The following is a 24,777-nucleotide window of genomic DNA, read 5'->3' as shown; positions in this document are numbered from 1 at the left end:
TGGTTCTGACTCTGGGTCATAGTATTAAACTGAATAATGTAATGAAAGCTGGAAGACGGTAGACATGTAATAAAATATAATTTAAATTTTGGATTCTTCAGGTTTTGGATGCCCAATGTGGAATACTTAGAGATGATTTTGCTAGGTAATCTGTTTTATATTTCCATCTCTCTATTTATGTTCTTATATCAAACCCACTTCTGTACTGCGTGTCATTTGATGTCAACAGGAACTGAGGGAACTCAGCATTTCTGAAAATCTGATCATCAGTTTTAAGCCATTTAAGTTTCATGATACTTACTTTTTCTTATTTGAAAAGATGAAAGGTATAGCTGACAAATTAGCCACAACAGTTTTCAGCTGTTGAACAGACACAAGGCTTTATGGTTACAGCACGATCAGGGGTGGCTCCAGGCCCCAGCACGCCAAGCGTGTGCTTGGGGCGGCAAGCCGCAGGGGCGCTCTGACGGCGCCGCAAGGGTGGCAGGCAGGTTGCCTTCGGCGGTTTGCCTGCGGAGGGTCCGCGGGACCAGCGGACCCTCCACAGGCAAACCGCCGGAGGCAGCCTGCCTGCCGTGATTGGGGCGGCAAAATCCCTAGAGCCACCCCTTAGCACAATCCTTTAATTAAGAGCACATCAAGCATAATAATCATTTTAAAATACTTCTTTTAGAATCCAAGCATCATGGTACTAGAATTGTAAACTAGCTGAGAGAGAATTTTGACATTTTGAAATTACTTTTCATTCAAAATTTGGAATAAGATTAAATATTTTTGAAATTTCCTGCTGAAAGGGAATTCAGAAAAAAATGTTTTGGAAAATTTTCAAAATTTTGTTTCAAAATTAAATTTGTTTTATGACACATCAGTAGTACTGTATAATATGACATCTCACAAGTCTAATAGCCTAATATGAGTCAAATTATTCAATTAATTTTATATTTTATTTTTATTTTAGTTTATTTTTAAAATCATAAAGATCATCTGCTATCTAATATGTATTGAAACAATTAATTTTATTATCTAGATTCTTGGGTTTGAGTGCAATTATTTTTTTCTAGGATACTGAGAATAGCGGCTCCTCTAACTAGTATACTCAGTGCTCATCATCTTTTCTTGTTCAAAGTGTCATATTGTCAAACTATTTCATTACAACACAAACAAAATTTTGAAAATTTTGCAGACATAATTTTTCAAAAGGATTTTTCAAAATGAAAAAAAAAAGATTTTAATGGGATATTTTGTCACAATTTCACACACAAAAAATAAATTTAATCACAACTTTATTTTCCAACAAAAAAGAGACAACAAATGTGAGGCCCGTGGTAACTAGAACAGTGGAAATATCAACAGTGGCATAATATATGCTTAACCCCATATGATTGGCTGAAATGTTCAAAACATCTGGAAAAACATTATTCCAAGTTGTAGATTAGGCAGGCCTGTAATCATCCAAAGAGAAGTGGGGAATGTAACAAGGTAGCTGGCTCTTTAAGGGAGACGGTCCAATCCCACCTGTTACACATTTAGTTCACCTCCCCTGGTGGAGAATATGAGCAAAGTCACCTGACAGGCAGTCTACCTGGCTAAAGCAGATCCTTTGGAGTGGAGATAAAACAGAGGCCCATGGAGAGCTGGAGAAAGAAGACTCTAGGTAGGAAACCCTGAGAGTTGCTGTCTGCTAGAGAGTAGGGAGGGACTCAAAGGTGCTTGGAAGGGGCTAAAGAGGGTTTGAAATAGTAGAAGTCTTTTTGTTTATTTTCAGCTTGAATACACTGGAAGGGATGGATATTTTCTCTTATGATTCTTCCAGATGGCCACCACAGCAGGGCTGACAGTTTGAATGATCCAACATCTGTGAGGGAAAACTGAGGCAGCAACTAATCTAAAGTCAAACCAGGAAAGCAGTACTACTAGATGGAGATTCGAATAAAAAATACACAAGGTTTCCCCTTTTCACATTCCATCACATAAACACACTCACACCATCTATCTTCCTCTCTGGCCCTGTGGTACCTTTGGATGAAAAAAAAATCAAATATCAGAGGGGTAGCTGTGTTTGTCTGTATCCACAAAAACAACAAGAAGTCCGGTGGCACCTTGCATCTGAAGAAATGGTTTTTTACCCAATGAAAGCTTATGCCCAAATAAATCTGTTAGTCTTTAAGGTGCCACCAGACACCTCATTGGTTTTTGTTTGTTTGTGTTTTTTAATCAAAGTAAATCCTGCATCTGCTTCATTTTTCTAAATGCCTGAATATTCAAGGGCCTTATAAACAACCCCCATGTTATCAAACTTCAATATACCAGTGATAATCTGGGATGTAATTAACAAAACACCTAATGGTACTTAGAATTTATAGTTCTATAGTGAGTATATAGTAAATACCACAACCAAATACCAAATGTAAGCCAATTAATATAAAAAGAGTGATCCTAAACCTTTGCTCAAAATGTAATTGGAACTGAGACCCAATTGACTCTGCTTCTGATGATGATTATGGATAGTAACCTAGCCTTGGGGTGTATCTTGACAGGTGGTTTGCCCACAATGAAAGCTCCATATTTATTTTCAAAATGGCTACTGAGCATTTGTAGTAACTGCCACACCTCAGATTCTGCATGTTTATGGTCCTTGCAGTGTAGTTGCCCCTAGAGAGGCACAAAATGCTCTAAACTAACAAACAACATCCATGCAATTCCACTGCTTTCCTCCCATATTTGAACAATTGAATGCTGCAGTGCAAGAAGGTGAGTTACAACTGCTTCTGTTCAATTGTAACAAATACAAAAGTGTGCATGCTCTTTTTAAAATCTCAACCTGAACCTGCATCTTCTTTATTTCCTTTAATCTTCACACTCTTCTCCACTTCCTCATTTGTGACAGGAGCAGAAGCAGACATACAAAAGTACTATGAAAAAAGGCTATTTTTCAACCTGGTCAAAAGCAGGATGCAATGGAACTCTCACAAGGAAGCATGTGGGGTTCTATTTTTTGGTTTTGTTTCTATTCCCGCTGTAATTCATAGATTCAATTTCAGAAAAGATATGAGTAAGCAATTTAACCTTTTGATAGTACCTAAACTATACCAAACATCTGAACCTTTTAAGGTTTGCCTATTGCTGATAAATGCCCATGCAGTTTTGATTTTTCACACATGCCAAAACTTTTTAATACCTTTCTGCAAGGTTACACTATTATGTTTAGCGTTTATTGCAAGAAGAGTAGTCAAATCAAAGTACCTGTTTGTCCACTCTGTATGATGAAGTATAGAATCCACTGGTACTAATAGCACACAATCTACATACCTATCTGTAGAAAAATATTTGTGGATATCGCAGGAGGTTTCCAGAAGGTTTGACAAAGATGAGCCAACTGTGAAACTTCTGTGAATTGCCATATGGTTAGGATTCAATGGAACTGCTAAAATGCACTGTTTTTTTAGACCTCTCTTCTCCTTTAATACTATAAGGAGGAAGTTGCTCGCTCTGTGTATGTACATAAAGTATTAAGCAGAGTCCTCAAAATAAAAATGCCATAAGGCCCATTTGTATTACATTAATGTTTTGAAATGTCTTTGTCTTAAATATCATACTGTGTTGTTAAAGACCACCCACATTGACTTGGATTTCAGAGCTGTTTTTGTACATCAGATTTTCTTTGTAAATCAAAAATAAATTCAACAGCCTTCATATTCTGCCAAAAAATTGCACACTAATCACCCCACTGCTGTGTTAAGAGTTTCCTTCAAAATAAGAAGCCCTTTATACTGACTAGAGTTTGTTTACTGATGAATAACTGCTGGATTTTCAGGTTTTAACAATGTGTGGTTCTTGTAGATGACCAGGCATATAATCTTTTCCTTTGGCTCATTGAAGAATAGTGAAAGGCTGAACTTTCATGATTTTGCTACCTATTGTGAAAGTCACAAGAACCAAATAACTCTTGCTACAGTTAGGCTGCATGAAGCTTGGGGCTCAGTGTTCAGGTCGGCCTGCTCACCAACAGTACAGTTTCTTCCATGGGCTGATATGGAAGGGACAGGACCATGGCTCTTTGGGGCACCAGCAACCCTGAGTGCATACTAAGGGCCTGATGCAAAGTTCATTGAAATCAATGAGAGTCTTTTCACTGCCATTAATGGCCTTTACATCAGTCCCTTGTGTTGCTGCAATTGTGACAAGCTCTTGCACAGAAAAGAGAAAAGATACTCGCAGTTGTATGATAGAGGTGCTTGTAATGGTAGGTGGCAGGGCTCCACAGCCCTGGGGCTCACTTCCAGTTTATCTTATGGTCATGATTCAGGGTTTCAGGTGAACACTGTCAGGGGTCAGGGAGGGATTCCACCCACAACGTATCCTGAGAGGTGTAGGTGGTTTTTTGTTTGTTTGGTTTTTTTTTAAATCTCCTTCCTCTGAAGCATCAGGGATGACCATGGCTGAAGATGGGACATTGGGTTGGGAGGGCTCAGGCTCTGAGTTGGCACTGAGCATTTTCTATCTCAGGTGCTTGACTGGCTGGTTCTTGCTCACATAGTTAGGGTCTAACTGATTGCCCTATGTGGGATGGGGAAAAAATTTTCTTCCAGGTCAGATTGTCAGAGACCTTGGTGGGGATTCACCTTCCTCTGCAGTGTGTGGGAGCAGGTCATTAGCCAAGATTATCTGAGTATATCTCACTTCATCATTTTCCTGACATTATGGGGTCTTTGATCACCTTAGTCCTTCCTATTCTCTGCCTGTGGCACATAATAGTTTAGTCTGTTGTCATCTGTAATATTTTGGTCTAATATCAGTTGTTGGGTTTAATATGCAGGGGTTGTGCAGTGTGAGTGGTCTGCAATATCATAGAAGATTAGGGTTGGAAGAGACCTCAGGAGGTCATCTAGTCCAACCCCCTGCTCAAAGCGGGACAAACCCCAAAAACAGACTAGAGAGAGAGAGAGACTAGAAGTTCTGGTGGGCTCTTCTGGTCTTAAACTCTATGACTTGTTGTCCCAGGCTGCACAAGGAAAGGGGAATTTTTTTGTGTGCACAGCTCTGTAAAGGGTTGTCACATATCATAACATTCGTTGGCCTTAATTTGTGAAGTAAACTAAAGCAGGGACCTGGTTGTGTGTTATGTCTGTTTTTTGGAGTAGCCCGTCTCTCTAGTTTATCTTACAACTAAAGTACTTAACCCTGTGAGGAATGTCAGTGAAGAATGTTCACATGGACAACTGTAATAGCTTTGCAAAGGAACGTAATTATACTAGGCCTCCTACTCAGCTAATGTAAATTAGTATGACTCCATTGAAATGAATGGAGTTGTGCTGATTAGTTCCTGAGCAGGTATAAATTTAGTATACCAAAATGGTGGCCATTTCCGTATTCTTTTAAAAGCCTAATCAATGTGCGTAAGGAGAACAAGGCATGAGTTTTGAAAAGGTCTCATGTTTAGAAAAATGAGAACAGAGAAGGATTCCATACACATACCCCTTTATATTATGATAATTATCAATTATTTGTATTGCAGTTATGCCTGGAGGCTGCATTATGGTAGGCACAGTACAAACACAAAGTCAAAGATGGGTCTTGCCCCAGAGAATTTAAAATCCTCTGAAAAACCTGCGGGAGGCATTTTATTACCCCATACTGAGCAGTATTGTGATCTCTTTTAGCAAGTCCCATAGAATAAAAATCTTGACTTAGGTAGAACCCTCAACACTATGACATCCAAGAGGAAAAAAGTAGCTAAGAAATCTCTTTGCCAGTCTGTCTATTTTGCTTATGTCATATAAGTGACTTTTTAATTTTTTCCAGGCATTAGTTCTGGAAATATCTAAGGAGAAATTTCCTCATCTAAGGAGGATAAAGTGGTCACACTTTAAATGTTAATTCCAGTTCCAGCAATATTAAGTTCTAGTTATATTCCCATTTTAAGCACTGTAATATCTCTGAAACTTTTGCTATCTCTAACTGGGATAAACTTTTAAATATACATACTATAGGTGACTCTGGTGCTTTCAGAGGCAATCCTTGAGGTCACTTATGAAGCTGCAATGGGTCCTATGGCTGCAGAAGTGAGCTTTTTGCATGCCAGTGCACAGGGGATGGGTAGGGACAGGACAATCAGGTTGGGAGAAGCAGGGAACTGAGGGGGAAATGCACGGGGACTGGAGCATCTATTACTGTCTGAATGCTCCTGTCTTGTCTACATATTCAAAACATGCAAAATAGTCAGCAAAGCTACTGCATTGTTGGGTCCCTGTTTAAGAATTTTCCCCTACTGCATTGCCATCCTGTGAGACAGGTAACCTTATTGCCATTGCTCTAAGCAGCAAAAGCCTCACAAGTCAGCAATATTAGCATAAGACCAGAACTTCATACAAAGGTGGACCAAATATGAGCATGCTAAAATTCAGAAGCATTCACATCTGCTGTTCTGGTGAGGCGTGTTACAGATATGTGAAAGTCAGATTGAGGCGATTTGGTTACGGACCATTACATACAGGTTTTTCTTTTGGCTTGTTTAATGTTTACAGTGTAGTCTGTAGGGGATTGTGTGTTTGGGGCCTCTGTGAGAGTGGGGTCCAGAGGCTTACTAGCTGCTAGCGTACTGTGCACTAACAAAGCTCTAGCCTCCTGTCCTTTATCCTTGATCACCCTTTGCTTGTGTGTTAATCAGGGGGCAGGGTGGACTTGGGAGAGAAGGACTTAAAAGCCAGACACTAAGCTGCCAAGCAGAGCTAGTGAACAGCAGAGTTTGAGAGGGAGACAAAATAAAATCACCCTGGTTCGAAAAGATCACATAGCCAATGCCAACACTGCTTCTGGTTCCTCCACCTGCACCTGTGTCCAGACAGAGACCATTCATGGATGCTTCTACCAGGTCCTGGTGTTGATGTGAAAAGACTCTGTTCTGCATTTCTTCAGTATAGAAATCCAGTCTAGGGAGACTATCCATTGTGAGATGTCTATTGGTAGAATCTCTCAGGAAGCAGGTGGGTGAGCTAAAGAAGCAGGTAACCTGGCTGAGGGGCATCTGTGCACATGATGAATTAATTGAAAATATGCATATGGAGACCTCCAAGGTTGAGGAAGCAATCCAGCTGGAGAGGACTAAAATAGCACCGCCACGGGAGGCAGAAACAGTTCCTTAACAGGGAGGAAGCTGTCTGCTGGCTACTTCTAGCAGCAAGCAGTGCTGCACCCCTGCACCAAACCCACCATCCATAGAAATTAAAAAACAAGTGTGCTGCCTTGACAACAATCTCTTGCATAGGTGGAGACGGAGAATCCACATGGCTTCAAGGCTGGCAGGATCACAGCCAACTACAGAAATTAAGAGTGGTGGTGATCAGTGAGTCCCTTCTAAGGGGAACTGACACATCCATCTGCCAGCCTGGGCTGACATCCTGGGAGGTGTGCTGCCTGTCAGGGGCCCCTATCAGAGACATTATGGAAGGATTGCCAATGATCATCCAGCCCTCTGCTTACTATCCCATGATGCTTATCCATTTGGGCACTAATAATTGATTACAGGGCTCTGAGAGTGAAGGTGAGAGAGTTGGGTGTGCAAGCGGTGTTCTCATTGATCCTTCGTTTAAGGATAGAGGTCCTGGCAGAGACAGAAACATCCTGGAGGTGAAAGCAAAGCCAAACACAAAATGAGATTACACTAGCTAGTGACATAAAAGATAAAAGAAAATATTTTACAAATATTTTCAAACTATACAAAATAGTAAGGACAAGGTAGGCTCAATAAGGAGGGAAAGACAATAACACAAAACATAGCAATGGCCAAGATGTTAAATGCCTTTTTTGTTTGTTTTCACTAAAAAGGTTTTCAGTGAACAGATGACTACCATAGTGAACATCAATGTAAATAGGGTAGGATCTGAGGGAAAAAAACAAATTAAGAATTATTTAGACAAGATAGATATCTTCAAGTCAGCAGGGCCTGACAAAAGACATTCTTAAGAAAGAAGAATTGATTGTCTAGGGAGGTGTACTGCAGAAAAAGATCTGGAGGTTATCATAGATCATGAACTAAGTATGATTCAACAATGTAATATTGTTGCAAAGAAAATGGACATCATTCTGGGATATATTAGCAGGACTGTTGTCAGCAAGACACAGGAAATAATTCTTCCACTCTACTCTGCACTGGTAAGTAAAACTATGATTTTTAGTAAAAGGCATGGACAGATCATGATCAATGAATAAAAATTAATGGAAGCTGTGACCTATCCCTGACTTTTACTAAAAACATCCCTGACAAAATGGGGAGGAAGTAGCCCATTGGCTGGGAGCTGGGAGGAACCCTTGACCTGGGCTTGGGTGCTCTGGGAGATTTCCCTGCCACTGGCAGGGGCTGGGAGCTGGGAGGGTCTCCTGCACTGTCAGCAGTGGCTGGGCTGCTGCAGGACTCCCATCTTACAGAAGTGATGGAATCTGTGACTTCCACGACCTATGTGACATACTAGTAGCCTTACTGATAAGACCTCAGCTGGAGTACTGTGTCCAGTTTAGGGCACCACACTTTGGAAAAAATATGGTCAAATTGGAGAAAGTTCAGAGGAGAATAACAAAAATGATTAAAGGTGTAGAAAAAACATGACCTACAAGGGAAGATTGAAAAAAAATGGGTTTGTTTAGTCTGGAGAAGAGAACTGAGGGAGGACATAACGGTCTTCAAGCATGTAAAAGGTTGTTATAAAGATGATGGTAATAAATTATTCTCCTTGTTTACTGAGGACAGGACAAGAAGCAATGGGTTTAAATTTTAATCAAGGGAAATTTAGTTTAGACATTAGGAAAAAAAATATAATTTTAAGTGTAGTTAAGTACTGGAACAAATTACCTAGGGAGGTTGTGGAATTTCTGTCATTGGAGATTTTAAGAACAGGTTAGACAAATAACTGTCAGGGACAATCTATCTCCTGCCTCAGTGCAGGGAACTGGACTAGATGATATACTGAGGTCCCTTCCAGTCCTACACTACTATGATTCTATGCATCTTTCATATTTACCTTGACCAGATCTGCAGATTGTCTTCAATGAGACTTAAGCACATGTATTTAGGCATCAGGGAGCAAAAACAGCACTATGTGGCTAGGCCACTACTGACATTTCATAAATAATAAGCAGAGGATAGTAAAAGATCAACATGAGCAGTTGATAAACAACCCATAAACTGAAAATTGTTAATCTAAGCTATTCAATAAAAACTTTGAATATTAAAAAAAAATTGTGAAAAACCAGAAGGGTTCATGAACAATTCATAAACAGAAAAAAAGGACTAAATTTGTCAGACAATTCATTCCCAACAGATAATCTGATCAGGTCTAGTCTATAACACCAAATTTGCATTAACAAATCCATTAATTAATAAACAGAAGTATAATTCATAAAAACTTAGTCCTGTGAATATTGCCTGCTTCCTTAAATAAAGAGTACACCAACACCTCTGATTCTTTGAAAAATATAGACAAGGAGAGGCAGGGTCACCCTTAACTATACCAGGAAAACATAGTCACTCAGAGGAAGACAAGGAGTGAGAGAAAGAGGCAACTGCATAGCATCCTTTAATGTATGCATTATTGTCTAAACTTGTTTAGTTGTACAGAACAAGGAGAAGACTGAAGAGAGGAAGAACAAAATTATAGCATGCTGAGTCTATAATACATAATACATCCAACATTTCATTTCTCTGAGGGAGTGTGGAGTATCTTGCATTTGTGAGATCAATTTCCTAGAGAACTAGAGTGGCGGCACTCAGATCAAGGTAGTCCTGTCTTCATAAAGGAAAGAGCATTGCCTTTTTTATTTTTTTTACCAAGACAAGAAAAAAGCAGCAATGTGGAAACTCAGTCTTGCTGCCATTTGCAAAACACTACCATAAGTCACCTGCCTTTCAAGTACACAAATGCACACTCCGATACTAGTCCCTTCTGCCAACAAAGTGGTGAAAGAATTCCTCATCCTGACTGTAATTGGAGTCATTCATCTTTCTGTACCAAATCTATCCTGATCCTCTTGATGAGAAAAAATATTTTCATTCTTTTGTATACTTTAAATGGAAACGTTGACAATAGTTCAGATACATCTTAAAATAAGGTATTGGTCTACTCATTACAAGTTTCAGCATGGTTTCCAGTCCTTTTGAAGGGAAGTTGGGTAGCTGAGACCTGTAAGAAGTTCTGAATTCATGTTAATATTTTTTTGAATTTACCTTGGACTTTAGCATCTGATGAGTATTTTAACATACTTTCCCCTCTTACTCTCGTCTCTTTCCAGTATATAAACTTACACCTATATTTTAGACATAAATTTATTTACTGTCTGCTCAAAGGGTTATTGAGAAAGCTGATGAGATCTAAAATTAGATTTAGAGTGTTATATTTTAAGGAGTTTATTACACATATGCACAAATGGTTTGCTATTGCATTGATATCTACCTTTTGGGGTCATTTCTTGGCATTGTGAAACTGGAACTAAGGGTTTTGAGATTTAAAAGTAGTCATAAGAATTAATTTTTTTTCAGTAGGAATGAAAATACTGACAGGGAGTTGTTGTGTTAGGCTTAGAGGGAGCAGCTTGGACTTGAGTTAAAACAGCACCAACTGTAAAAGGAGCCTTTACCTCTCCCACTGCCTTTCTGAGTGAGATTGTCAGACATATTCCCCTCAGAAGACTCTTGGTATTGTGAGGAGCTATGGTTCTGCATATAAGCCTCCCCTCACAGATTTATACTGATTGATGAGGGGTTGGTTTGGGGGCTTTCTATAGCAATTAGATTAATATTTAGAATTTACATAATGGTTAAAATCTATGCTCTGAATATTGTTTATATTTGATAAGTGCTAATAGTGTAAGATTTGGTGCTTTAAAAAACAGATAAAGAAGAAAGAGGGTATTCACAGAGTTAAAAGCCCTCACATTTTCTTGTCCTACCTGCACCAATGTGATCACACAGTTATCCTTTAAAAGGTTGTAGTGTAAATCATGTTGCGTAGAAATAACAATTGCAGTAACCTTCTTCAAGGCTTTGTCTTGTTCTGACTTCTAAGCAAATCCGTTATTACACATATTTCTTTGTTTCTGTGTGAGTACATTTTAAAAAGATGCAAGATGTTTTATGTATGCTGGTGAAGAGATTACAAGAGAACACCAAAGTACCGTAAACATTTAGAAAAAAATAAATGACAAGCTCACTTGAGATTTACATTTCAGTAATGAGTCCTTCATGCTGCAAATAAGTTGCAATGTCAATAAGTTACAGTATGTTGTCTAATTAAGTAATTCCAAAAAAACCCAATATGAACCCAATATTTCAAAGCAGTGTCCTTCAGTTATTTTGATATGTTTTAACCAGATCTTATTAAAATGCTTCAACCAATTACCATATGAGTGATATACGCTTTAGAAGGCTAAGCAATGTAAAACTATCCTACTGAAAATAAATTATAAATAAAATGCACATAAAAAGATCACAAAATTGAACCTTTAGATGTTCCACAGAAATTTCTCTTGAAACGGAAATGCTTTTTCAGTTCAGAGTTTCATGAAAGCAAGCATTGGCTAAAATCAATGTACAAGCAAGATAAAAGGCATAATAGTGTGATTGCAGTGATCAAAGCCTTTCAAAAGAGGAATCCACTTTTCTTAACTCCATCCAAGTCACAAAAGTCATCCATATGTAATGTAGTTTATACTACCAGTACAATTATTGAAACTTGGTAACTCCACAAGAAATGTATTACCTAGATACTAGGATGATGTATGCTCTAGAAATGCCAGATAGGTGTGTGGGCAGATGAATAGAAGATAGATGTTTGTTCTAAAAAACAAATGCAATCATAACTGTAGCTAATAGTATTGAATATCTTAAGAAAACATTAGAGCAGACTAGATAAATATTGTTAATTGTTTCTCTGCACTTGATTATATACAGTACAGCGTAATTTGTAAAGGTTTTTTTTTCTTTGTCGTAGAATATGTAATGCAAAAGTAACCATTAATAAAATATTAAAGATGAGTGAATTGGTTCTGACTTGGAAGAAGATCTGAGGTTAGTTGGTAGAGTTTCTTTAGAACAGCTTAAGGAGTAAAGTACTACTCAACGTGCACAAGGGCATCCAAATCTGGCCATCAGTTATCTAGCACAACATTGCTGCTCATTCTTGTGTGGAAAGACCATTGTGATGTAGGATTTAGGCCCTACACATTTTGTGAATTTATGGGGTTATGAAGAGGTGTATAGAAGGAGATTGTGTTCTAGGTGATGGTGTTCAGTAGAGAGTTTGAATAAGTTATGATAGGGACATGGAAGATTTTAAGAGGATATATGATGGAAGACAAAGTAGGTGGGAGAGCTACTAGAGGAGGTGGCTAGGCTGAGGAATATCCGTGACCAGAAGGAATTGATTGAGAGTATTCATATGGAGCTGACTGAGGAGATATCTGAGCCATTAGCTATTTATCTTTCAAAAGTCATGGAAGACAGGAGGGATTCCAGAAGACTGGAAGAGGACAAATATAGTGCCCATCTATAAAAAGGGCAATAAGGACAATCCAGGGAATTATAGACCAATCAGCTTAACTTCTGTACCTGGAAAGATAATGGAGCAAATAATTAAGCAATCAATTTGCAAACACCTAGAAGATACTAAGGTGATAAGTAACAGTCAGCATGGATTTGTCAAGAACAAATCGTGTCAAACAACCTGATAGCTTTTTTTAACAGGGTAACAAGCCTTGTGCATGGGGGGAAGCAGTAGGCATGGTATATCCTGACTTTAGTAAAGCTTTTGATACTATCTCGCATGAACTTCTCATAAACAAACTAGGGAAATGCAACCTAGATGGCGCTACTATACAGTGGGTGCAAAACTGGTTGAAAAACCATTCCCAGAGAGTAGTTATCAGTTGTTCAGAGTCATGCTGGAAGGGCATAACGAGTGGGGTACTGGAGAGATCAGTTTTGGGTCCAGTTCTGTTCAATATCTTCATCAATGATTTAGATAATGACATTGAGAGTACATTTATAAGGTTTGTGGATTATACTAAACTTGGAGGGGTTGCAAGTACTTTGGAGGATAGGATTAAAATTCAAAATGATCTGAACAAACTGGAAAAATAGTCTGATGTAAATAGGATGAAATTCAATAAGGACAAATGCAAAGTACTCCATTTAGGAAGGAACAATCAGTTGCACACATACAAAATGGGAAATGACTGCCTAGGAAGGAGTATGTGGAAAGGGATCTCGGGGTCATAGTGGACCATAAGCTAAATAGGAGTCAACAATGTAACACTGTTGCAAAAACAGCAAACATCATTCTGGGATGTATTAGCAGGAGTGTTGTAAGCAAGACACAAGAAGTAATTCTTCCGCTCTACTTCGTGCTGATTAGGCCTCAACTGGAGTATTGTGTCCCGTTCTGGGTGCCACATGTCAGGAAAAGATGTGGGCAAATTGGAGAGGGTCCAGAGAAGAGCAACAAAATGATTAAAGGTCTAGAAAACATGACCAATGAGGGAAGATTGAAAAAATAGGGTTTGTTTAGTCTGGAAAAGAGAAGACTGAGAGGGGATGTGATAACAGTTTTTAAGTACAAAAAAGGTTGTTACAAGGAGGAGGGACAAAAATTGTTGTTCTTAACCTCTGCGGATAGGACAAGAAGCAATGGGCTTAAATTGCAGAAAGGGAGGTTTAGGTTGGACATTAGGAAAAACTTCCTAACTGTCAAGGTGGTTAAGCACTGGAGTAAATTGGCTATGGAGGTTGTGGAAGCTCCACCATTGTAGATTTTTAAGAGCAGGTTAGACGAACACCTGCCAGGAATGGTCTAGATTGGGGATTGGCAACCTTTCACACGCGGCCCTTCAGGGAAATCTGCTGGTGGGCCGGGATTGTTTGTTTACCTGCAGCGTCCGCAGGTTCGGCTGATTGCAGCTTCCACTGGCTGAGGTTTGCTTTTCCAGGCCAATGGGGGCTGCGGGAAGCGGCGGCCAGCACGTCCCTCACTCCACACCACTTCCCGCAGCCCCCATTGGCTTGGAATGGTGAACCACAGTCAGTGGGAGCTGCAATCGGCCAAACCTGTGGATGCTGCAGGTAAACAAACAATCCCGGCCCACCAGCAGATATCCATGATGGGATGCATGCCAAAGGTTGCGGATCCCTAGTCTAGATAATACTTAGCCCTGCTATGAGTGCAGGTGACTGGACTAGATGACCTCTCAAGGTCCCTTTCAGTCCTACAATTCTATAAGTCTATGGTAAATGTTTATCCTTTTGACTATTTATTATTCTGGTTCTATTGTTTGTTTGTTTTTACTTTGGATGGAGGGGGAGGAATGTACACCAGTGAAGTGATTAATTGGGTTGGATAACTGGGGAAGGGGACTGTTTATGGGTGACTGAAGTACATACAATACTTAAATGTTTTGTTGACATGAGGACTTTCTAAAGTTCACCACCACTTATATGTAATCTTAATAGTTTGGTATAAACCAAAGGTCCCAAGCATTTTCCCAATGTTAACAACAACATAGTAGAAAGATTTTTTTTGTGTACCAACTTCCTTCCCCAACACTTCCCACTTCCCATGATCAAATAACTCAACTGTGGCAACTACAGCATTTGCTTACATAAAAAATAATAGGAGGAAAGTATTTAATATTGTTTTAGCAGTGTGTAAAATGGAGTTTAATAGGCAAATAAGTACAGGCACCAGCACTCTTTGACCAGACATCTCTGCAGATTACCAGCAAGTGATTGCCATACCATAGTTTGGGAAACGTATCTATTTTCTTAAAGGTCTTCACATTTTTGATCCCTCATGGTAGCTTGCCCATGCCTTTACTAGGCCTTCTAAATGTTTGCTGTGATTCTGACTCTAACACACTTGAAACAGTTTGCATCCATACCTAAACTATGTACCTTAGTCAATTCTGTGCCACTGTAGCACTTCAGTGTAGATACTACATACACGAATGGGCAGGATTCTCCCTTCAGGGTAGGTAATCCACCTCCTTGAGAAGCATTAGTTAGGTCAGTCAAAGAAATCTTCCATCAAACAATCTCTATCTACACCGGAGGTTAGGTTGATATAGCTATGTCTCTCAGGGATATGGATTTTTCACCCCTCAGAAATCTAGCTATACCAATGTAAATTCCTAGTGTAGATCAGGTCTTAGTCAAGTGTGTAAAGTTGAAGATACCTGTATCCATCTGAAACTGAAGAAGAAATCTAAGTAAGCAGAATAATCAGAACTAGGCTAAGATATAGTAGAAAGTGTAATGCTGCACCGTTGGTAGGACATTGGCAGTGGGGATTGAACCTGTTAGTAAATTTATATATAAATATATAATATAAAAATATGCCTCTTGGGAAAAAAACAGATTTTGGAGGTTCAGACCTCATCTTACAAGCATGCTGAGAAGCAGCAATATAGATTGCCAACCCAAAAAGTGTATGCAAAAATATTTATTGTGTCAGGAAGAAATATGTCTTGTCTCCCAAAATGTTATCAGGAAACATTTTCAAGGGAACATTGTTTTTGTGAAACCATTTATTGCATGCCTAAATATCAGATTCTGATGAAAAGATAACAAGCTTTAGCATGCACTGAAGATTTTTGATTAACAAATCAAACTACAAAGCCCTCTGAAAATGATGTCTTTTTCTTTTTTGTGACTTCAGATAGGCTGATCTCTTGTTACAGTAAACAATATATAGTAACAGTCCTAGATCTGTTAAATTTTGTGAAATGGTCTTTGCCCACACAGATGACAGAGATTTACATGAATTGTCCTGGAGATAGAGGAAGAATGATAGGATGTGAGGGATATGGTTTTAATTGGGCCACAAGCTTATTAACTTAACACATCTGTGAATTATCCAGTAATAGCTCATACAGTACAGATCACCATTCCTTCCTTATTCATTTCTATTTATCTAGGGAGTGCTTCTGTCTGTCCCCTCACCCGTCCAAACCTAGTCCCAGCCTATCAATAGGATCCCACTGCCCTCCCTTCATATGAGGGTAAAGGTGCTGGAGAAAAGGAGCTGTCTCCTTCCTGTACCAAACATTAGGAGCTTAAACCCTGTTTCCCAGCTTGTATTGGGGATTCCTTCCCCTAAGTTCACTTCCAATTGTGATTTATCAGTGACCGGACCCTCTATGGAACACCGGAACCGGCAATGGACACCTGACACATGCTAAATTGTGATCATTTGGTGCATTCAGATTGCCCAGCACCAGCCACAGCTCCTGGGCAGCTGCTGTGTTCACTAGTGCCTGCAAGTCTTGGTGGAAATTCTCCTCTTCTTCTTTACAATCCTTGTTGAGATGCATACGCTGATATCACAAATGTGATGCACTCTTTAATGTGGACTCCTACATCTGTCAGTCTGTCACTCTAATAATTTTAAATACCGTACCTCTCCTCTCATTAATACCCTGACTCATTATACCCTATTTGTCACCCACATAGAAGAGTGACAAAGAGTCCTGTGACACCTTATAGACCAGGGGTCGGCAACCTCTGGCACACAGCTCACCAGGGTAAGCACTCTGGCAGGCCGGGCCAGTTTGTTTACCTGCTGCGTCGGCAGGTTCAGCAGATCGTGTCTCCCACTGGCTGTGGTTCGCCATCCCAGGCCAACGGGGGCGGTGGGAAGCAGCACAGGCGAGGGATGTGCTGGCCACAGCTTCCTACCACACCCATTCCACAGATTTGACAATGCTGTGAACATAAATACTAGGCTGGTAAGAATAGTGATACATATAATGAATGTCAAAGCTTGAGTTGAATTTCATGTCCCATAATGAATGAACAATGCTATACTCTTTCAGCCTGGGGTGAATATAAAAGTGTGAAACATTCTAGGAATAAATATAGTTGAAGGAATACCATTTCTAACATCTTCTTAACATGTACATAATACATTCATAGAATCATAGAATATCAGGGTTGGAAGGGACCTCAGGAGGTCATCTAGTTCAACCCCCTGCTCAAAGCAGGACCAATCCCCAACTAAGTCATTCCAGACAGGACTTCGTCAAGTCTGACCTTAAAAATCTCTAAGGAAGGAGATCCCACCACCTCCCTAGGTAACCGATTCCAGTGCTTCACCACCCTCCTAATGAAAAAGTTTTTCCTAATATCAAACCTAAACTTCCCCCACTACCTTGAAGTATTCCAGTGCACTTTACAAAAATCTATATATAACATACATAAGGTGAATCCTCCTCATCTCATCTTCAGTAAATGGGATTTTTGCATAGGACAGGTGAACGTTGTTTATACACCAAAGTAATCAGCTGATACCACACTGAAATTTAGCCATTTCTGGGGCAAAATACAGCAGCTGTTTGGCAACATTAATATTGCCAAATCTCATGATATCTGTTTCATGAAGCCCTAGCTTCTGGATTCATGTTCTTAGGTGAGAATTTCAGGTTTCATCTAAAATAAATATGTTTCTAGAACTGTTGAGAAAAGCTTAAAACCATGATCTGTGAGAACCCTTAAAGGCTCAGAAACCAAAAGACAAATAAAATGAACTCAACATTTATTTGGGTTAAAAATAATGAGGTTTTTTTTTAGGTCTCACTCATGACTTTTCATATATGCATAAACTATAAGACCAGAAGGGACCTCTGTGATCTTCTTCTAGTTTGACCTGCTGTGTAACACAAGTCAGAGAACCCCCCTGAATTAATTCTGTTTCAACTACAGCGTATCTTTTAGAAAAATGTCCAGACTTGATTTGAAAGTTGCCAGAGATGGAAAATATACCATGATCCTTGGTAAATTCTTCCACTGGTTAGTTAAACTCACTGTTAAAAAAAATTATACTTTATTTCCAATCTGAATTTCTCTAGCTTCTATTTCCAACCATTGGATTGTATGTCTCTGTCTGCTAGATTGAAGAGACTGTTATCAGATATTTGTTCCCCTCCAGGTACTTATAGACTGTAATCTAGGGTGACCAGACCGCAAGTGTGAAAAATCGGGATGGGGGTGGAGGGTAATAGGCGCCTATATAAGCAAAGCCCCAAATATTGGGACCGCCCCTATAAAATCGGGACATCTGATCACCCTACTGTGATCAAGTCATTCTTTTATTGTCTCTTTGTTAACTCTATCACTATAAGGCATTTTTTCCCACTACAGCACCTTCTCATACAGAACCTGGAATTGAACTTATTGTTCCTGAGTCTCAGTATTCCTTTGAAGCCTAGCAAATATCTGTGAAATTTATTGGCAAACTATATCTCTATCCACATCCAGTGCCAGGTTCACACAGTAGATAACAGCCTACTACTACAATTACTGTACTCTAGTAGCACATATCAGAGGGGTAGCTGTGTTAGTCTGGTTCTGTAGAAGCAGCAAAGAATCCTGTGGCACCTTATAGACTAACAGGTAGTAATAGAAGACTGTGCTGTGGTTCTAAGGGTTGCAACCCTGCGGAAGACCCATGTTGGGTGTCTATATGGTTGCACAGGATGAAATTTCAGTTTTTTCCCATTTTAAAATTTATAAAAATCCTGGAAATTTACATCCAGAAAAACTACACTAAAAGAACATTAAGGTTTCAGGATCAAGTACCTAAAAGTTAAGAAATGCTTGAATTGAGGTTGCCGTGCAATCCAGTTCTCCAGGGTGACCTTCAACTACCTTAATCACATGACCATTCTTTCTCTTCCTGCTTCCCCTGCTTGACATGCCACAGAAGTAGCAGGTGTGCAGTGAATTAAGAAGGGGATGGCAGGAAAAGAAAGGATTTTTTGGTTTAAAACAGTTGAATGCGACAATAGAGAATGAGAGTCTTTCTTTGACTCTGCCAAAGTTCCTGTGTAATGGTGGGAAAGTCACTTAAGCCAAACTATTTACAAATGGCCACTGACTGTTCCTTGTTTTCTGGGTGCCCAATTTGAAACACCTGGGGTCTGATTTACAGACATGCTGAAAGCTTACAAGTATAACTGAGGTGAATGGGAAGTCTTAACCGATCATCTAAAGTGCTGTGAAAAGCTATGTCCTCTGAAATTAGGCCGTAGGCTTTTGAAATTGCCCCCAAATTAGTTACATTCTTGACAATTGTCTTAATTTCTAAGTTCCCCATGTGCAAAATGGGGATAATACCACCTCACCTAAAAGGGATATTGTGAAGATAAATTCATCAATATTGTAAATCACTAAGATACTATGATGACAGCTTCATATAAATGCCCATGAGGAAATTAATAATTCTGTATTCAGTTCAGGATTTGGACGGTGTGCCATGAATCATGCTTGGGACCATATATTGAATGCTGAGGATAAAAAGAAATTTCAGTTAGTCATTCAGTCAGCAACATTCATCTTGGGAACTAAATAAGGTAGGAATCTGTAGAAAAAGATAGAATGTAATCATATAATTAAAGACTGTATCATAATTCTATGCACAAGGGGACAAATTAAGGGTTTCTGTGCACAGGCGATCTTATTTGTGGCATTTCCTAGCTTTTTGAGTGCTTGACTTTGCAAACATAATGTTTTAATATAATGTTTTTGAGTGTAATATAATATACACAGGCACGCACACACAAATATATGCATGTGCATGCATGGATGTATATGGCAGAGACCATTTCTAGTACCTAGGTAGAAAGATTTTGATGAACAGAAAATAGATTGAAAGAGAGAACAGATTTGTGGAAAATCTATTTCTAATTTGTAAGGTGTTTTTTCCTCCCACCATTATCTCTTATTTTTATATGACTGCCAACAGTTTATTTGAATCATTTTAATTTTCACTTACTTTGAAATGTCATTAGGATCACTGCAATGTCTCTCTTATATTATCTTTGGGATGTATAATTTAGGTCTTTTCTCAAACCTTAAATCCTTGCATTAATCCTGGTCATTCTAAGCTACACCCCAAGGACAAACATATTCATTTTGCTCTTTAAACTTTAGTAAGACTCTTGACTGAGCAGCATGTTATAGGGACATAACAAACACCAGATTAGAAAGAACAAAGACAAGATTGTTTGCTAGTTAAGAAGAAAAGGTTATCATTTCAATGTGATGCATTAATCTTGTTTATTACTAAGGGCTAAGCAAGAGTGGGACCTTTTGCGCTAGGCCTTGAAGAGCTATCTAAATAGGCAAAATAGACACCGAGTTGGGGAAAGGGGTAAAAAACCCAAGCAGCGTGAGCAATGTGATAGTGGCAAATGTCATATTCATTCCAAAATGATTTTAATGCTTTGTTATGTATTTTATAAATATTTGTTTATTGGGGGGATTTACTTAGCAGATAAATTAAATGAGAAGAGAATAGGGAGTGGGAAGAAATGGGTAAGAGGACAAGGCATGGACTGAGGCTGAAGTGAAGAGACTGTGAGGGAGCAGGAGGCTTGGTGCAAACAGCCAATCAGATTAGGTCAGAGAAAGTCCATTCAAAAGTGTAGAGCGTTCTCTGAACACCCAAAGATCCCTGCTTCCGCGCCTACTAGCTGTGGTCTCCAGCTTGCTTCTCTCTCTGGCTTTCTCCCAAGGCTACCTGGTGGGGGACAGGAAGCACCACCATTGTCCTAGTGCTGCCAGAGTAGACTGTGTCTTCCCTGGATAGTTCTGAGTCTGAGGACTCCTGTGTGGAAGGTTGTCCCTGGCTGGGCCTCATTTTGCCTCTTGCTCCTCAGTGAACCAGTCCCTTTTTGGCTGCTTCTTCCCCTACTGCCTGGAATCTCTGGCTTCTCCACTGCCACCAAACCAAAATACAAAAGAGATGTCAATTAGGTGCAAAACAACCACATTTAATATCTGGGTTCAAATTCAGGCTTTTGGGATGCAACCAAGTGCATTTACATTACAAGAGCAGTGGTAATATGGAGAAGGCAGATTAGGCTAAATTCATAGAATCATAGAAGATTAGGGTTAGAAGAGACCTCAGGAGGTCATCTAGTCCAACCCCCTGCTCAAAGCAGGACCAACCCCAACTAAATCATCCCAGCCAAGGCTTTGTCAAGTCAGGCCTTAAAAACCGCTAAGGATGGAGATTCCACCATCTCCCTAGGTGCTTCACCACCCTCCTAGTGAAACAGTTTTTCCTAATATCCAACCTAGACCTCACCCACTACAACCATTACTCCTTGTTCTGTCATCTGCCACCACTGCGAATGGCCTAGTTCCCCACTTTGGAACCCCCCTTCAGGTAGTTGAAGGCTGCTATAAAATCCCTCTTCACTCTTGTCTTCTGCAGACTAAATAACCCCAGTTCCCTCAGCCTCTCCTTGTAAGTCATATGCCCCAGCCCCCTAATCATTTTCATTGCCCTCCGCTGGACTGTTTCCAATTTGGCCACATCCTTTCTGTAGTACGGGGCCCAAAACTGGATGCAATAGTCCAGATGTGGCCTCACCAGTTTCGAATAGAGGGGAATAATCACTTCCCTCGATCTGCTGACAATGTTCCTACTAATGCAGCCCAATATGCCGTTCACCTTCTTGGCAATAAGGATGCACTGTTGACTCGTATCCAGCTTCTTGTCCACTGTAATCCCCAGGTCCTTTTCTGCAGAACTGCCGCATAGCCAGTCAGTCCCAGCCTGTAGCAGTGCATGGGATTCTTCTGTCCTAAGTGCAGGACTCTGCACTTGTCCTTGTTGAACCTCACTGGATTTCTTTTGGCCCAATCCTCCAATTTGTCCAAATTGTGTCGATCATCTCTCCTGACCTCAGATTCTGTACCACTAGTCCCCATTAATCCATTACTTCAGCCATAGAGTACCCATGGGGTATGGAAGCTGAAGGTTTGATGGTAAGACAGCAGGGAAGCACAACATTCTTCCTCCTTTGATAAATATAATGAGACCAGATTCTCATCTAGTGTAAAATTAGTGTGGTTCCATTGAAGTCAATGATTTTACATTGGCTGATAATCTGGTCCAGTATTCTGGTTTGAAATGTGTGCACAACACCACTGCACTCCAGAATAGCCTTATATATGAATGTGCTCTCTTCCATCTCTATCTTCTATGATGCTGGCTAACTATGGAACTTTGTGAATCATTGTCTCAGACAGAAAATTTATAGACTAATAGTCGGATTTTCTAAATAGCTTGTGGGAATTAGATGCCCAACTTCCACTGAAAGTTAATGGGATTTGGGTGTTTAATACGGTTCAGCTTCTTTGAAAATCCAGCCTTGCACAGAGAATAAGTTACAAAATAAAAACAAGAGTGTTAAATACATTATGGGGAGATGACAAAATATGTTTTTTTAATATGAATTTCAGGATAATTAACATTTCGAAGAAAATGCAAGTCAGACCACACAGAAAAATAACAATTCAATTGGCACTTTTAACCAGAATAGAAGAACTTTACATTGTAAGTACAGGTAATTAAAAACTATGACCGAGGCTTACAAAACTGAGTACATTAGGTTAGGTTCCTACAGCTATATTTATTCATTGGGAGCTCAGCATTTTTGAAAATCAGGTAATTTGTTTAGGTGCCTATATCTAGAATTAAGAACCTGCCTTTATGCACCCATTTTTGAGAAACTTGACCTCTGAGTCAGTAAGGATAAAATTGCAGGCAGTGAAGGCAGCAGTCAGTTAATAGAGTTTGAGTCCTTCTGTTGACTTTCCTTTTGGCAGATGGCACTCATAGCAAACCAGTAATAAAAAAGTTTAAGAATAAAACTGGTCCAAAATAAATTTAAATTAGGACAGGGAAACCTACTTGGTGAGAGTATATCTGAAGTGTAATAGAAATGAAAGACTTCTGTAGCTCTTCATATACACTGCATATTTCTAAAGTTAACAACACCCCTTTCCTCCCCCACATTCTTCTTAAAGATTTGGCTTACTGGAGGGGAAAACTCAGAAATTTAATTTCTCAATTATTTTGACGCACAACTAATGATTCCCAACAATTCAAGAAACAAATAATAAGAAAGAGACTCTCTCTATATAGGAAACATCTAGATTCCATTGAATTGTTGCAGTGTTGTTTTTTTGTTTTATCTTAGAAGAGCTGGGTTTTATAACTGACCAAGACAAGTGTTTGATCCTGAAAACACTCATATTATGTAATTTCACAAAGCCTGGGACAAAGTGTGTGAGAGCTGAGTATGAAACATTCTTGGCCAAGTGGATCTGGCTAGGGAACTAACTTTTGGGAGAAATTAGGCAAATGCTGAGTCTAAACATCTTTTAGAAACACTTCAAATGCTTCCTCTTTGACAAAGCTTTTCTGCCAGACCAAGAATGGCATTGTTCTAATAATTAAGATTATACTTGATATACAAGAGAAGTGTGGGACCAAGAATTAATGAGCCAAAATTGGTGTATCAGAAATTTCAGTCTAATTGGTGGACAGAATGATAAGTGGATGGGCTATTCCACCCATCACTTCCTTTTGGGGTCCTCAAAAAGATACTTTGGGAGGAAAAATGGTGAAAGAGGAGGCAACACACAAAAATTGCTGACAGAAAGAAGGGGAAGGAGAAAGCTTCATCATTATGGCTGCCATTGTTGCCATCTCCTGAGACCCCAGGATCCACTATGACACCGCTGGATCTTTCTTGGCCTAATCTGAGAAACGTCCTGACCTGACTGGACAGAGAGAGGGAGAACCAGAAAACATCATTACCCCCATTGACTCTGGCTAAATCCTGAACACCATCTGGGCAATGAGACTTTGCAACCCCTTCCTGCCCACCCTCCATGTTCTTTTCATTCCCTGCCTTATTTTGTCTCTTTCCTTCTCCTTTCCTTTTGCCTTCTATCTAATAAGTCAGGCTTATAATATTTTGTAAGCTTGTAACTCACTGCAGCAAGCTTGTAACCAAAAAGGCAGCTAAAAACAATGCCCTCAATAACCGAATGGTAGTACAAGTTTGCCTGGTCTTAGAGTGACTGATAAGACCATGTGTTGTGCCAGTAAGGGTGCAAGTAAGAGTCAAAGCCAGAGACAGAAGTTGAATTTTCTATTGTTGCTGTTCTTTTTTCTCCCTTTTGTGACTGTTTTGCTTTGTCTTCTAGTGAACAAACTTGGACTTTAATAACAGCAATACCAACAGCACCAACCCATCTTAACTAGCTTCTTTTCTTTTCCACAAACAATGACAGTTATTACCATGTTTAATACAGTCTAAAAGACTGTTGGTGTGTGTGTGTGTGTGTGTGTGTGTGTGTGTGTTTAAAACCTCTCTTCAGCTAGAGGGAAAGGGAACAAAAAATGTTAAACTAAAAGTCTCACTTAATACTTTACATTTCAAATGCTTTAACCTTTTTTCCTTTCTTCCCCCCGTCCCCTCTGCATCTTTAATAAAAGTTTAGAAGAATGTTTAATGGTGTTTTTGCCATGGTACTAAACCAGCTGAGGTGTCTATATACCAGACCCTGAATGTTGTTTAACATTGTTTAATGTTGGACAGTAACAGGGTCATGTTAATGCCTTTTGGGGCTAATTTATTCCATTGACATTAAGGTTGCATCTACACTTTGAACTGGAAGTTTAATTTCTGGCTCAGGTAGCTTTGGTTGAGTTAGTGCACTAACAATAGAAATGCAACCGTGGTAATGTGAGTGAAGAGATTATCTAGCTGCCTGAGTAAATATATAGGGTCCCTGGTGGCATTATTCGTGGGGCAGCGAGCTTGTCCCACCACCTATAATACTGTGGTTCCATTTTTTTTAACATTTGCTCAGTCAAAGCTAACATGGGTCCATCTATGTGACCTGCATATTACACCTCTAGTTCTCAATGAAGACGT

General features: G+C 39.5%; 1 long non-coding RNA gene across 2 annotated transcripts in view; it reads left to right on the top strand.

Moving 5' to 3' along the window:
• The first annotated feature begins 1,611 nt into the window (after nucleotides 1–1,611).
• LOC120407110 overlaps nucleotides 1,612–24,777 on the top strand; it is a 67,615-nt gene continuing 44,449 nt past the window's right edge. The window contains exon 1 of one of the 2 annotated variants that reach the window (XR_005599796.1): nucleotides 1,612–1,654. This is a non-coding gene — a long non-coding RNA (uncharacterized LOC120407110). Of the gene's footprint in view, nucleotides 1,655–2,620; nucleotides 2,752–24,777 lie in introns of those variants that run through there. The other variant, XR_005599797.1, reaches the window with a different exon arrangement.

The sequence above is a fragment of the Mauremys reevesii genome, linkage group 5, assembly GCF_016161935.1.
Source record: "Mauremys reevesii isolate NIE-2019 linkage group 5, ASM1616193v1, whole genome shotgun sequence".
Lineage (NCBI taxonomy): Eukaryota > Metazoa > Chordata > Testudines > Geoemydidae > Mauremys > Mauremys reevesii.
The sequence above is the reverse complement of the archived record's forward strand: the minus strand, read 5'-3'. Positions and strand labels throughout refer to the sequence as shown.